This window comes from Chrysochloris asiatica, unplaced genomic scaffold (assembly GCF_000296735.1).
Source record: "Chrysochloris asiatica unplaced genomic scaffold, ChrAsi1.0 scaffold00030, whole genome shotgun sequence".
NCBI lineage: Eukaryota > Metazoa > Chordata > Mammalia > Afrosoricida > Chrysochloridae > Chrysochloris > Chrysochloris asiatica.
In genome coordinates, this window is record NW_006408548.1 from 19,567,168 (window position 1) to 19,584,318 (window position 17,151).

The 17,151-nt window shown below is 37.7% G+C and overlaps 1 pseudogene; it reads right to left on the bottom strand.

Annotated features, from left to right (window-relative positions):
- Window positions 1–1,367: 1,367 nt before the first annotated feature.
- Window positions 1,368–1,676, bottom strand: LOC102835533 (annotated as a pseudogene).
- Window positions 1,677–17,151: the final 15,475 nt, after the last annotated feature.

Below are 17,151 nucleotides of genomic sequence, written 5' to 3' on the forward strand. Positions count from 1 at the left end.
GTATGTCTATTTTACTGCAAAACTACACTTAATGTATGCACTTCTCCATGTCTCTCACCTTAGTCTAACTAATCAACTTTTAGTTTTAACTATGCTTCTCCCAACTATTCTCCCTCATTCCAATACAATCTGTAGAATACACACAGTGAGATCTTTGTAAGAAGAAAATCTAATGTCACTTTCTTACATAAAACCACCCTCCCCAAGTCTCCCAAGACCCTGAAAGATGTGACACTATTGCCTCTCCTCCCTCATCCTCAACGTGCTCTTCTGGTCTACCCTTTTCCTTAAGACACGTTGATCCTGGCTCTTGCACAGGTTGTTCTGAGCCTGGAATCATTTCGTTCCACGCCTCTCCTTATTTAATCAGTCAATACTTTTCAGCATTCACTCCTCAGGCACAAATGACATTCCCAGGAAAATAAGCTTTGACTTCACAGCCCCAAGATCCCTTTAATGTGCAGTTTTATGAAACATCTGTCTCCACACTAACACAATAATAAGCAGAGCTAACACCCACTTGACAGCACTTAACAACAACAACAGCAACAACACTTATTATGCTAAATACTGTTTTAAGCCCTTTATACATTAGGTTATTTAATCTTCACAAAATTCTTTAAGAAGTATGTTATTAGAATTCTTCTTTTCTTTCTTTCTTTTTTTTTTTTAAATACAAAGCATCCTCAAAAAGATTGTGGAATAATTAAATTAAAAGATAATGGAATTGTTCTATGAGCTTAGGGAAGCCCCCTCATATATGAGTGGGCTGAGGCATAAAGAGGTTAAATAATTCACACAAGGTCAAGCAGCTAGTAAGTGGAAGTGTCGGAATGTAAACTGAAGCTGCCAGTCTCCAGATTACACACACAGCCTCTTGAGCAGTGGAGAACTTCAATAGATTTTAAATTCCATGTGGCCAGAGAACAGACAAAGAGTTTACACAAAGTCTGGCATGTATCAGTTATTCAATTTGTTGAATCAATAAATTTATTTCATCCTTATCAAAACATTATCTAGTATTCACTAGATTCAATTATCAAGGCTTATTTCAACACTGGGTCTTTCACCCTGTTATTGGTCTCAGCATAATTGTCTTTGTTATTAACAACTACAGGTAGTCTCTGTGATCTACCTAACTTAGATTCATTCGGACGCAGGTAGAATACAATTTTTTTTTTTAACCATTGAATTACATACTTTTATTTGGACATGCTTGTATTAGCACAGTGAAACTGAATTTGAGACACTGAATATCATAAGTTTATTATAAAAGAGAGACATGAAGATTATTTACATGATGAAAAATTTCAGAACTTCAGTGGAATGGGCAGCTTCACATGATGCCATTTCAATTGTGATTTATTTCAGTCTACATACTTCCCAAGAATGTCACCATCTCTAAATAAGAAATAGTCTTTGTCATCTAGAGCTACTTTGATGCCTCCTTATCCTGGAAGAAGAACTTTATCTCTAACTTTCACGCTAACTGGTTGAATCTCTCCACCCTTTCCTTTAGATCCGCATCCAACAGCTACTACTGTTGTTTGCAGGACTTTTCCTTGAGATTTTTCTGGAAGCATAATGCCTCCTTTAGTTACAGTTTCAGCGGCACTCCTTTCCACCAATACACAACCAAAGAGGGGAAGAAACTTTCTAAATGCCTGTCCTGCCATGATTCTCAGGTCACCGCAACTCGCACCCCACACTCCCTACGCTGCAGCAAGCCGAGACCCCGTAGAATACATTTTTTTTTAAAAAGTTCATTACTATTACTTTCTAATAAAGGTACCATTATAATTTGGAACTTTGTCTATGACATTAAAAACATTACAGATAAAAGATACTTTAACAATGTATGTGGTACACATTAGTAATGATAAGATGTACAAAACTAAATAAAACAGCTGTAGGTGTGGCTCATTGTAACTTGGCAAGTTGGGGACTACTTGTATACTCTTAAGTGCATCAAGTCCTTTAACTATTTTCATACTGAAGACTTACATCTACATAATAAATTTGTTTTACCTCCTTAATATAAATGTGGAAGGAGCTTATACAGTATATACAGCGTAGTGGTTACAAGTCAGGCTACTAACCTCAAGGTCAGTAGTTTGAAACTACCAGCCTTTCCACAGAAGAAAGTTGAGGGTCTCTGCTCTCATAAAGCCTTGGAAACTCTATACAATGTCGCTATGAGTTGGAAACGACTCCTGGGCACACAACCAACCAACCACCAAAATATAAATGTGAGTCATACAAACAGAACATTAAGACATATACCATAATGATTGTGTGACAATTATTTTTAGAAAAGAACAAGTATTCTTATGGAATCTCTTTACATTCAAAGGGTATATACTAGAACAATGATGGAAGAGTCGTAATACTGCCTTAAAACAAATCATGATTTCATTCTGTTTGAAGTATGTTTTTAGGCATGATACACATGGAATCCTGCTGTGGCACTTCAAGATAAACACTGGACTGCGAACCACAAGCTAACTGCAAGACTGGCAGTTCAAACCCACCAGCTAGCTGCTCCTCAGAACCTCTATATAGGGTCACTATGAGTCAGAACAAACTGAAAGGCACTTAACAACAATAACACACAAGTGCTTCACAATGCAAATACTCCATAAATGAACTTTCATTATCCAAATCCATAGATATGAATAGACAAGACTCTTGGGATCGAGTTGTTTTCTTTTGCTCTTCAAACTTTCACTACTACTCACTCTACAAACTCAGGAAGCAAACAGAATCAGATGGACGGAATCTGTGAATTTGTTTTGAGACTCCAAACTAAGGAGGGCATGACATTTTCATTATACCACACAGCTGCTGTTGTTAAGTGCTGTTGAGTCAATTCCGATCCATAGCAACCCTGTCTAGGGTTTCTAAGCAGCAGCTGGTGAGCTTGAACCACCAACCTTGTACTTCAAATGACTTTGCAGTCTGATGCACTATTAGCCTACAGCACCACACCAGAACTCCACACAGTAGATGCCCAATAAAAATTTTCTAAGTGCCTAAATTACATCATGAATATTGTTTATTGAAGAAAGCATGGGTTCAAAAGGTTGAGAAACATCTACCTACATGTTAAACCATACAGAAACAGTGATCATCATAATGCATCTCACTACCCAACACATCATAGTAAACCCACAGCCACTGAGTCGATTCTGACTCACAGCAACCTTGTAGAGTTTCCAAGGCAGTAAATCTGTATAGGAGCAGAAAGTCTCATCTTTCTCTCTCAGAGCGGTTGGTGGGATTGAACTACCAACCTTGCAGTTAGCAGTCCAGTGTTTATCCTTTAAAAGGTAGCAATTCAAACCCACCCAGTGATGCTGCAGGAGAATAACCTGTGATCTGCTCCTGTAAAGGTTAAACCACTGCCATCGAGTTGATTCCAACTCATAGTCAGAGTTTCTTAGACTTATAAATCATTATAGAAGCAGACGCCTCATCTTTCTCCCTCAGAGTAACTAGTGGATGTGAACCCCTGACCCTGAGGTTAGCAGCTGAATGTAAACCACAGCCCGATCAGGGTTTCTGTAGCACACAGTAGACACCCAATAAAATTTTTTCAAACTGCCTAATTTACATCATGGATTGAATTGTGTCCCCTCTGTCTCGGCTACAATTCTTAACACATCCTTTCAATGGGTAAGTTGTTCAAAGTAGAACAGTATCTACAAAGATGAATCAGAAAGCTTCTCTTTAAAAGAGACGTTTAAAGCAAATAATCTTGTTGGAGTCTGCTAAATCACATGCTCAGAAAAAACTATTATGTCAGCTAAAGAAAAGTGTATCAATGTGAAAAGATCTCCATATTCTTAAGTTATTCCCCAAAGTGCTATTTTATAGAGCCTCTAGAGTGAAAGTATTAGGAACTGAAAATACATGGTAATACTAAAATAGAAATGGTAAAGTTAGAGAAGAGAGTTTTACAAATTTTACGAAAGGAAAATTCTAAGTCTCAGAATTTTAACAAAATAATTGAAATGTTTTTAGAAAAGTATTTTTCTAACTTTTTATAGGTGTACATTTTTTATTGATGACAGTTAAAATAATTGGTTGTAGAACTCTCATCCTTTATCAATGTGACATTTCTATTCCCACTGATCTCTCCTCTTCCTCCTCCCTCCCATGATAACCACTAATTAACTTTGGTCTCTCTACATTTAAACACAGAAATCAAATTGGCTACATCTGTGGAATGACGGTAGAAACGCTCCACATCATCAGCCAAAGCAAGGGCAGGGGCAGACTGTGGAACAGACCATCAATTGTTCTTATGCAAGTTCAGGCTGAGCTGAAGCTGAAACTGAAAAAATTTTAAAAGTCCACAAGAACCAAAATACAATGTTCAACATATGCCACCTGAATTTAGAGATAATCTGAAGAAAAGACTTGATGCATTAGACACTAAAGAGCAAAGACCAGAAGAGTTGTGGGATGACATCAAGAACATTATACAGGAAGAAAGCAAATGGTCATTAAGAAGACAAGAAAAAAGGAAAAAAAAACAAAAAACAAAAACGTATATCAGAAGAGACTCTGAAATTGCTATTCAGCATGGTGGTGGTGGTGTGTCGTGGAGTCGGTTCCGACTCGTTGGCAACCGTGTACAGAGTTTCTGAGACTATAAATCTTTATACAAGCAGAAAGCGTCATCTTTCTCCTGTGGAACTGCTGGTACAGCGTAGAGATGCTAAAGTAAATGGAAGCAGTGAGGAGTTACAAGAGCTGAAGAGAAAATGTCAAAAGGCAACTTAAGAAGACAAAGTCAAATATAATGAACTATATAAAGACCTGGAGTCAGAAAAACAAAAGGAGAGAATATGCTCAGCATTTCTCAAGCTGAAAGTACTGAAGAAAAAATTCAAGCCTTGATTTGCGGTACTGAAGGATTCTATAAGCAAATTATTGAATGACGCAGAAAGCATCAAAAGAAAATGGAAGGAATACAGAGAGTCACTGTACCAAAAAGCAATGGTAAATGTTCAACCATTTCAAGAGGTAGCATATGATCAAGAGACAATGGATCGTGAAGCAAGAAGTTCAAGGTACATTGGAGTCATTGACAAAGAACAAGATACCAGGAATTGATGGAATACAAATTGAAATTTTTCAACAAACTGATGCAGCACTGGAGGCAACCACTCATCTATGCCAAGAAATTTGGAAGACAACTGCCTGGGCAACTGACTGGAAGAGATCTGTATTTATGCCCATTCCAAAGAGAGGTGACACAACGGAATGAAGAAACATCGGACAATATCATTGATATCCTATGCAAGTAAAGTTTTACTGAAGATAATACAAAAACGGCTACATATATACATTGACAGAGAACTTCCAGAGGTTCAGGCCGGATTCAGAAGAGCATGTGGAACAAGGGATATCACTGCTCACTGCCGATATCAGATGGATCTTGGCTGAAAGCAGATTACCAGAAAGATGTTTACTTGTGCTTTATTGACTACACAAAGGCTTTCAATTGTGTGGAACATGACAAACTATGGACAACATTGCAAAGAATGAGTATTCCAGGGCACTTAATTGAACTCATGAGGAATCTGTACACAGACCAAGAGGAAGTTGTTTGAACAGAACATGGGAACACTGAATGGTTTAAAATCAGGAAAGGTGTGCATCAGGATTGTATTCTTTTACCATACTTATTCAATCTGTATGCTGAGCACATTCCAGGAAACTGGATAAGATGAAGAAAAACATGGCATCAGGATTGAGGGAAGATCATTAACAACCTGTGATATGCAGATGATGCAACCTTGTTTGCTGAAAGAGAAAAAGCTCAATATACTTACTGATGACGATCAAAGGCCAGAGTCTTCAGTATGGGTTGAATCTCAATGTAACAAAAACAAAAATCCTCACAACTGAACCAATTAATATGATTAACGGAAAAAAGATTGAAGCTGTCCAAGACTTCATTTTGCTCCAATCAACCAACGATAGTCATGGAGGCAACAGTCAAGATATCAAACAACACACTGCATTGGGTAAATCTGCTGCACAAGACCTCTTTAAAGTGATGACAAGCAAAGATATCAGTTTGAGGACTAAGGCACACCTCACTCAAGGCATGGTATTTTCAGTAACTTCATATGCATGTTGGATAGTGAATACAGAAGACCGTAGATGAATTGATGCATCTGAGTTAAGGTGTTGTACGAAAATATTGATCGTACCAAGGACTGCCAAAAAAGAAAAAAACATCTGTGTTCAATGAAGTACAGTTAGAATGCTCCTTAGAAGTCAGGATGGACAGACTTCGTCTCTCATACTTTGGACATATTGTCAGGAGGGACCAGTCCCTGAAGAAGGATATCAAATGTGACAAAGTAGAGTGTCAAATTAAAAAAGGAAGACTCTCAATGAGATGGATTGACAAAGTGGCAGCATCAATGGACTCTGGCGTAACAACGATTGTGAGGTTGGCCCTGGACCTGGCAGTGTTTCATTCTGTTCTGCGTAGCACTGCTATGAGTTGTTGTCAACTTGATGGCACGTAGCATTGGCCTTTTCTTGACTTTTTATGTAAGTGAGGGCACACACTATTTTTCTTTTTGTGACTGACTTATTTCACTCTACATAATGTCTTCCAGCTCTATTCATATTGTAGCATGAACAAGGACTTCATTTTCCTATTGGCTCAGTTGTATTTTGTATGATTCAAGATGCAATGATTTCTTACATATGACACACATGAAATGGTTACATAAAGTTCATGTGGGGGGAAAAAAAAGTTAATGGGAATGTCTCCACAAACTTTAAAGACAACTAGTACTCCCATATGCTTTTGATAATTTTCTCATATTTCCTATTTGTGACTTCAAAATCCTAAAGCTCTGCCCAGTCAAACCCAACTCTAAAGGAAGTAGTACAAAAGGCCTTGCTTAGTGTAGGAACTAATTAATCACTTCCCCTTCCAAATGACTTGCCTATCAAAATTAGATGTGACATTTGTACTCGACTCCTTCTTCGCCTCATGGTGATCCCATAATATTCATTTATCACTGAGTTCTCAAGCCTTTCAACACGAAGATTAGTCACCCCACTAAACTGTCTTTATCTTGAGAACTATTTCTTCGTACTCAGATTTTTGTTTCTTTGGATAGCTGACTTTGGCTTGGTTGTTGTTGTTTTTGTGAAGTGTCACTGAATCAGTTCAGACCCTGTATAGAGTTTCCAAGGAGTTGATGGTGGGTTTGAACTGCTGACCTATAAGTTAGCAATCCAGTGCTTATCCTATAGCATCACATCAGGTCTTTTTGGTAGTGCTAATACAAATGATTAACTTGACATTGAAAAAATTTACAACGGACCAGTATATTCTTCAAAGAACTGTAGAGAAAAGCAGGATGCTACAAACTCACCAGCTGCTCTCTGGAAGCCCTACACAGGGTCCCTATGAGTCATAACCAACTCAATGACACTTAACAACAACAAGAAGTATGGATTGTACCTCAGTGTATAGAAAATGAAAATCCTCACAATTGGATCCATAAATAATACCATGACAAATAGAGAAAATATTGAAGTTGTCAAGATTCCATTTTGTTTATAGATCCATAATCAACATTCCTAGAGGCAGTAGCCAAGCAATCATAGAATGTATTGTATTAGGCAATTTTGCTGCACAAGGCCTCTTTAAAGTATCAAAGAACAAACATGTCCCTTTGAAAACTAAGAAGCATCTCACCAAGGTATTTTCAATCACCTCATATGCATGTGAACGTTGGGCAGTAAAGATGTAAGACCACAGAAGAATCACATTTTCAACATCTCAAGATGCTGAAAAGAACAATGAAATTATCAGGGACTACCATAAGAATAAAGAGCTCTGGTAGCGTAGTGGTTATGAATCGGGCTGTGAACCTCAGGGTCAGCAGTTCGAAACTACCAGCTGTTCTGCGGGAGAAAGATGAGGCTTTCTGCTCTCGTAAAGATTTACAGCCTTGGAAACACTGTACAGGGTCGCTATGAGTCGGAACCGACTCCACAGCACATAACAACAACACCATAAGAATGGAGTCCTGGTGTGGCACTGTGGGTTAATGCGCCAGACTGCAAAGCCATTTGAACTGCAAGGTCGGAGGTTCAAGCTCACCAGCTGCTCCTTGGAAACCCTATACAAGGTCGCTATGGGTTGGAACCGACTCGACGGCACTTCACAACAACAACCATAAGAATGAACAAAGCTGTGTTGAAAGAAGCACAGCCAGAAGATTCCTTAAAAAGGAGCATGGTGAGACTTCATCTCTCTTACTTTGGATATGTTGTCAGGAGAGCTCAGTCCTGGAAAAGGACATCATGCTTGGAAAAGTAGAGGTCAGTGAAAAAGATAAAGACCCCACAGTTGGACTGGCACAGGAGCAGCAACAATGGGCTCAAACATAACAACAATTGTGAAGATGGGACAGAACAGGGCATTTTTAATTCTGTTGTGCACAGGGGTAGTCACATCAGTCAGAGCAGACACTATGGCACCTATTAACAACAATACAGGTAGCAAATATGCCTCCGTTTTCAAAAGAATGGGTTTTGCCCACTCGCAGGGGTAATAAAAACAATGATTACAAGGTTCTAGGTATATATATTTTAAACAAATCACAGTGAACCATCCTAATTTTTTTTCTTTTGAAGAGTTGCCAGACTGACAGTTGAAGGATTTCTAAGGACATGGTATATTGAGATTTCTACATTTCCTAAGTTGCCATCTGATATTCAAGATAGAGAAATACACACATTCTTAGCTTACTGAAGAGCCATCCAATAGTATGACTTCAACATGTAAGGTATAGCATTACCTTGAATATTGTCCAGTGCTCTCTCAAATAATTTTGATGAAAGCACAAAAATTATAGATGTATGTATAGATGTGTGTATGTGTGTGTATATATATATATACATATTAGAGAGAGAGAGCGAGAGAGAGTGTCCTGGTGTCACGCTGTGGGTTAATGCGCCAGACTGTAAAGCTGTTTGAACCACAAGGTTGGCAGTTCAAGCTCACCAGCTGCTCCTTGGATTTTTTAAATTTTTCAAGTACTTTTTGAAGTCCCAATGTGTACTAAAAAAATTTTATTTGAATTTATAAAGGAGTGATCAATAAAATAAACACAATAAGTTCTTAACAATATTTCCTAAGGTCTTACTTTATGTATTTCAGATACTGTGTCAGGAACTGAGACTATGAATAAAAGTCCAAGCTTATAAAAAATGTACATTTTAACAGATACAATCCACACATTGTTCTACTCTAATCAGTTAAGTTTTTCTTAAAAATTTTAAGCCAAAAACTTAAAATCAGACTTCTTACAATGAAGTGCATACCTCACTTCTCTCAAATGCAAATATTTACAGAAACCACTCCAGGATTCAGGCTTGGCAACAGCTGGCTTGAGTTGCACAGTGGCTCCCGTCAAGCCCTTTATGATGAGTATGTGTTCATTTGTTATTGTTGTTATATCTAGTTATTGATTCTAACTCAAGGCAACTCCTTGTGCATGGTATAGAACTGTGCTCCACAGGGTTTTCAAAGCTGAGATCTTTTGGAGCAAATAGCTAGCCAAGCTTATTTCCCAACCTGTATCTGGGTGGGTTCCAACCACCAACCTGTCTCATAAGCACTTGCACCAGCTCTCTGGTCCTCCACAACCCCCATTCACACCTACCTTTTCATTTCGTTAACAAGTGATCCTTGAAGGCATATTGATGTGAAGTATGACTAAGTGGTGTCTCTTGCCAGTAGGATTTGTCAACACAGCAGAATAACTGAAGCACAGGGACCCATCCCTTCACAGAGCAAAACCAGAGAAAAGCTTATTAAAAGACACAAAAGGAACTCAAAATAAAGGAAACTTCCCAAGTGTGGCAGCCTTTGTGGTTGCTGGTACTGCCTATAGTCTTGGAAAGGCTTCGCCATACATCCAGACGTGGTGTTCTCTAGACATCAGGAAGTGGAGAGGCTAAACATGAGAATCCTACATGTAGGTGAGAACCTCCAAAAGTTGCTAGGACCCTTAAAAGAGCACTAGAAAACACCACACCCTGGGATGGCAGTTAAAAGGAAAAGAATTCTGAGATACTAAAACACATAACATGCATGAGTGTAGAACTATGGCACTGCAAATTTACTTGATATGGCTCTTCTATTCAAAGTCTTCTGTATTCCCACCAAATTACTGGGTGTTGTTGTTGTTAAGTGTCGAGTCGGTTCCAACCCATAGCGACCCTGTATAGGGTTTCCAAAGAGACACTGGTGAGCTTGAACCACCAACCTTGCAATTCAAATGGCTTTGCAGTCTGGCGCATTAACCCACAGCGCCACACCAGGACTCCAAATGACTGGGTGGAACCATGCAAATAGGGTGTGCAGGACTGTAGTGCCAGGACTAGTTAGTTTTGCCATCTCACTAGGTTAAAAAAAGGATCATCTCAGAAGTAGAGACAGATGATCTCTACCTGGAAAAGTATCAGCAGCAAAGGTGACAGCATGCAGAAAAGAAGCAGCTATGGGCTTCCCAGTCCATGGAGGTAATAAACCTGAGTACCTTTGGACAGGAAAGGAGCTCTGGTAAAGTAATGGTTACGAATTGGGCTGCCAGCCACAAGGTCAGCAGTTTGAAACTACCAGCTCTTCCGCGGGAGAAAGATGGGGCTTTCTGCTCCCGTAAAGATTTACAGCCTCGGAAACCCTGTGCAGGGTTGCTATGAGTCAGAACTGACTCCACAGCACATAACAACAACAACAACCTTTGGACAGGAGGTTGGCAAGCAGCATATGACCACTGGGCATTTACAAACTGGCTAAAGAATCTTTGTAAACTTGCTCAAGCTGGGCAGACAGCAAGAGGTTACATGGCTGAGCAAGGCATGCCTACAGTAAAGCAGAGAGAACCATGTTCCTGACTAGAGGACTACTGCATCCTGAGCTGTACCACTTCTTTAATGAACCTCAGAATCGTTAAGTATTGTTTCTCAGTTCTGTGTGGCTACAGCAACAGATTGGAACCCAATCTGAGTTTGATTCTCCTTCCCCCTTGTGAAGCCAAAGGAAGTCAGGCATAGCCTTCATGCCGTTTTTATTGCAGGAACTCATACACATACTGGAAACCAACAAAAAGCACGCAGTCAGTTTCTCCACACTAGTGTGGCACTGTAGAATAAGCACTGGACTGCTAACCACAGGCTGCTCCTTGGAAACCCTATACAGAGTTGCTATGAGTGGACTTGAAGGCACTTAACAACAACATCCCTATGTAAAGAGCTTGCCTTTATCACCTTGGAAAATAGGGTTAAAATAGGGTTCTTCGTTCTATGTACCACCTTACAAAATAAGGAATTAATGTAATAGTACCACAACAACAATCTTTATGGAAAGAACCCGGGTGGCATAGTGGATTAAGCATTGGGCTGCTAACCAAAAGGTTGGCAGTTCAACCCACCAACTGCTCCACTGGAGAAAGATAAGACAGTCTGCTTCTATAAAGATTTACAGCCTTGGAAACTCTATCTATATGGACAGTTCTATCCTGGCTTGTAAGGAACTCCGTAGCATAGTGGTTACAAGTCAGGCTGCTAATCTCAAGGTCAGCAGTTCAAAGCTACCAGCAGTTCCAAGAAGGAAAAATGAGACTTTCTGCTCCTGTCAAGATTTACAGCCTCAGAAACCCTATACAGGGTCACTATGAGTTGTAACTGACTCTACATCACATAACCACCACCACTATTCTGTTCTATAAAGTCGCTGTGAGTCAGAATTCACTCAATTGCAGTGGGTTTGGTTTAGTATAGGAAACCTTTTGGTCAGCTCTGTCTTTGAGTATTACAATGGAATCATGAATTTTCAGTTTATCAATTCAAGTCATTATCTCTTTTCCTTCCAAATTTAGATAATGGGACTCCTATGCCCCTTCTTTTTTAAATAGTATTTTATTGTGTTTTTGGTAAAGATTTACATAGCAGTTTAGGTTCCCATTCAAATATAGCTACACAATTTGCTCATGACACACTGACTATATTCTTTCCTTTGCTTTTTTAGCACACTACAGATAGTCTTTGAGTGGTGCTTCTTTGCTTTCTGGTACAAGATAACCCATGCTTTCTCTCCTTCTCTACATCTGTAATCAGCTATTTCTACACGAGTCTAGGCCTTTATCAGTAAGAAATGGCACTAAGATTACTCATTGCTGTGGATATGTCATTGCTTCTGTCCCCTTTTAATGGACAGAAGAGAGGAAAACATTTTTTAACCATTATGAATTCATATTAGTATCAATTTAAAGTTGACATTACAGGGTAATTCTCTTTATTTTTTTGAATTTATAACTTTCCCTTGATTATTGTAGATTTGATAAAACAAAAATTTCTGCTTTTATACATTAGCAATTTTTAAATTACAATGTTAATATTATTACTAAGAAAAATTCAAGATTTCATTACAATTTTATGTCCTTAAAATCTTACTTATTACAGAGCTCCTACCTTTCACACACACTACATTTCCATATGCTCTTGGGTCTAGTCCAAGACCTTTATATTTATTCTTTTCTGATCTAATCCTCTGTCTCCTTAGGAGAAACTGAATTTTAATAGATATGTGCAACTCCAGTAGATCTCAAATTAGCTGAATTTGGGGATGAGGCAGAAGTATTTTTTTTGTAGGAAAGCCTCTAAAGCCTTGTGTTCTTTCTTTTCAGTTATCTATACTTTTGCAAAGGGGGGAAAAAAAAAGAATTGTTACTATCTTTAGAATATTTGAAAGTGAGAAACTTGAATTAGGTATCTAATTCAACGATAAATTGTATTTTTAGTGATATCATAGTTAAATTTCAATTTGATAATACTGTAATCGAATTTTATGTATTACTTTCAATTTTTAAAAAAATCAAAATTGAGATAAGAAACTTAAAAGAAGTAAAATTATCTTTTGTTTATCCTATTGTACAATACAGGGAGTTTCCAAAGATGACTATAATGAAAGTTTAAACAGCATCTGAGACAAATTCAATAGATATCTGTTGAATAACTTTGGAAAGAAGTGATTTGTTTTTCTGGATTAAGAAAGACAGCTTTGTTTAGTGTTACTAAATAGCCTAAAGAAACTAATAAAACAATTGTCTAAGACAATGTCATAGAATCGTTATAAGTAATATCACGTAGTATGTTGTAGTATGTTATCTTTTGGCAACTGACTTATTTCATTCAGTATGAAGTTTTTAAGGTTCACTCATGTTGTAGCATTCAGTAGGACTTTATTTCTTTTTATGATCGAGTAGTATTCCATTTTAAGTATATACCACATTTTGTTTTTATCATGAGTTAATACGCATTTTGATTGTTAACACATTTTGGCTGTTATAAAAACTGTATTAAACACTGTTATACAAGTTATAAATGCATATTTTTTCAAGTACTATTAAAAGCCTTGGAGTTCTGGTATGGCACTGTAGGATAAGCATTGGACTAACTGCAAGGTCAATGATTCAGACCCACCAGCCGCTCCTCAGAAACCCTATAAAGGGTCACTATGAGTTGGAACCAACTCAACGGCACTTAGCAACCAACCAACCAGCCAACTAAGAAGTCGGAACTTAACAACACTTAACAACAACAACACTAAAAGCTTTAAGATACTTCAGATATTATTCTGTAAAAGGAGATATTTCAGTAAAAGTGTATTTGTAAACAGATACTATCATAAGACCTGAAGTTTTCAAGTGAAATATCTTTTCTTCTTTAATATCCTATAATCAGCAGGATTCTCTATTACCAGAGATGTATCAAAATGAGCAATGTCAATTAGCATAAATAATATTCCACAAATACCAATACTATGAAAGCCCCCCTAATGAATAATCCATCTGCAAAATGTTACACATTTTACATTCAATACAATAACTACAATGTAATTAAACAAAGCCCTGTTTGCTTAAACAGTAAATACTGTCCTTATGTACTAATAATAGTTTTACAGTATTTATAAATAATTGTGAATCAAGATTGCAAAGAATGGTAATAAATAGAGCAGATTTATACATCCTTTGTTCTTTAAAAAAATGTATTAGGTAATTTTCCTCAGATAGCTAAAGATTACCAGGTGGCTGGGAGGCAGTAAGCATAAGCTCACATTTCATTCAATCAAAACAAAGTTTCAGTATTTCAGGAATTTAACCCTCTGTGTGTGTCTTCTTTTTAAACTATTCCTCCCAGTCATAGTTATACTATAGGCTTTATGATTGTTTTGATCCAAATGTCTTCTATGTAATTTTAAGGTATCTATTTTTAGGTCCTGGTGTGGGGCTGTGGGCTAATGCGTCAGACAGCAAAGTCATTTGGTAGTTCAAGCTCACCAGCTGCTCCTTGGAAACCCTATACAGGGTGGCTATGGGTCGGAATTGACTCAATGGCACATAACAACAACAAGTTTTAGGTGGGTTAATGTACTGGACTGCAAAATCCGTTTGAACCCCAAGGTTAGCAGTTCAAACTCACCAATCGCTCCTCAGAAACCTTATACAGGGTCACTACAAGTCTGAACCGACTCAACAGCACTTAACAACAACAACAATTTTTAGGTCACATTAAGAGATGTGACACCACTAGCAACGTAATAGGGTAAAGGAAGAGTCTCATTTCTGTTGAGCAGTTTGACAGGCCATTTTAAAGGTCTACAGAAATTCACCAGAGGCAGAGACGGTATTATAGCAAGACTAACTAAGACTGGAACCTCTGCCACAACTGTAATTGATGTTGGTTTATTTGGGGCCTGTAAACCGCAAAACAGATCGAAACCACCAGCTGTTCTGCAGGAGAAAGATGAGGCTTTCTGCTTCCGTAAAGATTTACAGCCTCGGAAACCCTGTACACGGTTGCTATGAGTCGGAAACGACTCCATGGCACATAACAACAACAACAACATCAGGTACTTCATACTATAACAATTTATTGCTTAAAATAATATACCTAAGAGTGAAAGCATACACAAAGAATGAAGGATGGTTAAAAAAAAAAGGGAGGGGGTGAGAAACATAAGCCACTGGTAGCATGGACTGTCTTCACACAATTTTTAACTTGCCAAGATACTTCTGTACTTTGTCATAATCTCTTCTGGAGGTTATTTCACTTAAAGGGGGGGTGGGGGGTGGGGGACCATTCAAGACCATGACAAGAAAAGACAAACATAAGAAAATTGTGCCTTAGGGATAAAGAAGGAAATCAAAACAACAGTATGTAAGGGATACAGCAAAGGCAGAAAGATTGGTTTTTACAGACACAATAAAAGAGTAGATTTTGCAAAGGTTTAAAGTAGAGGAGTGATCTGAGATAATGATCAAACTTCAATGCAATTCACCCTTTGAAAGGAAGTAAAGACTAAATATAAAGAATGGAGTCTATCTTGTGCTTTACTTGAAGATGAGTTCACAGCTCACAGACTCTGTTAGAAGGACTAATAGCACACCTACAAAGATCTAGAACCAGTCTACTTACACCTGCAGGAACACTACGTTTAATGCTCCCCAGATTCAAAAGACACTTTAAGGACATTTGCATATGTATGCCTTATATTTTTCACATTTTCAATCCTATTTCTAACTGTAAGCCAAAAAAGTCTGCAAGTATTAGTCTGAAATACATTATTTTTCATAATCCTTCATAGATGATGTTCAAAAAGGAAGTACTCTACAAATGTTTTCTGACTGAATGACGTCAGGTAATTTGTAACTAATGAGAAGGTCAAACAGAAACTGTAGCCAAAGGCACAAGAAAATATTTAAGTGCAACTATTGGTCTCTCCATGTGCAGAAGAAAGAGTGAAGAGAATTAAAGATACTTGGAATCTATTAGTTCAATGGACTAACAAACATGTCTACACAACTCCAAGACTAGATGGTACCAGGCTACCACTAACCACTAATCCCTTCTGAAAGGAAGCATCACATCAGAAGGTTCTGGATCAAGTGGGGAAAAATGTAGAACACAACTCAAAAATATTTTTTTAAAAAAGACCGGGATTTACTGCTCAGAAAAAGACTGGAGGAACCTGCAGCTACGGCCCCTACCACCTTTCAGGTATAGAAAGAAAGTCACCATCATAGCTCAATTTTCAGCCAACCAGTAGATACATATGAGGGGAGCATGGTGGCTCTATAGAATACATACTATGAACCAACAGGTCACTGGTTCAAGGCTGCTCTTCGAGAGAAAGATGAGGCTTTTTGTTCCTACAAAGATTTACAGCCTTGGTAGCCCTATGCAGGGTCACTATGAGTCTGAACCATCTCCATGGCACTTAGGATGAGTAGACTGGTATAAAGAGGGGACAACAACAATAGTAAGACATGACCGTCATTCACAATCAAAATGGCAACATTTAACTAAGAACAGAGTTGAGAAGGGATGGGAAGGTGGATGGATGGAAAAAGGACCCATAGGGAATAAGCAGGATAATGGCTGTTGAATGGAGGGGATTGTAACTCTTGAGATAAAACAAAAAATATGATTTGTTGACTGTAAAACATGTGATGACCTTGTCTGAAAACTGTTACTCAATTCACAATAAAAGTTTTTTTTTAAAAACAGATACATAATTTAAAATATTTTTGTTTTTAAAAGCCTGGCATAAGAACCATTAACAGTAAGAATTAAACCATTTTCTGATATAATTATCAAGATATGGAGTCTGGCAAATAAGTCAGAATCTATGAAAATGGAATGAACAGAAAATCTAAGACATACAGTGTACAGAGGGAAGAAAATAATTTTCTCTCCAATCTAAAAATCCTACTTCCTATTCTGTGTGTATGTGCAAAAATACTTGACTGGGTTGTACCGACTAGCCTCTTCCATAATCGATGTCAAAACCGTAATTTGACAATGGCTCTTAAGATGTAAAAATTCACTTAAAAGTCTTGCCTATTAAAAATTCATGGTGCATTTAAATAAATCTATGAAAATAAATATAATAGCTAAATAATTCTGGTCTTATAATGCCTACTAGACAAATCCTTTAATTATTCATCTACAGAATATACTAATTCCTTTCAAGGTTCAAACTATTTTATAATAATTTTTATTCATTCATGGACAGCAGCACTGTGATAATGC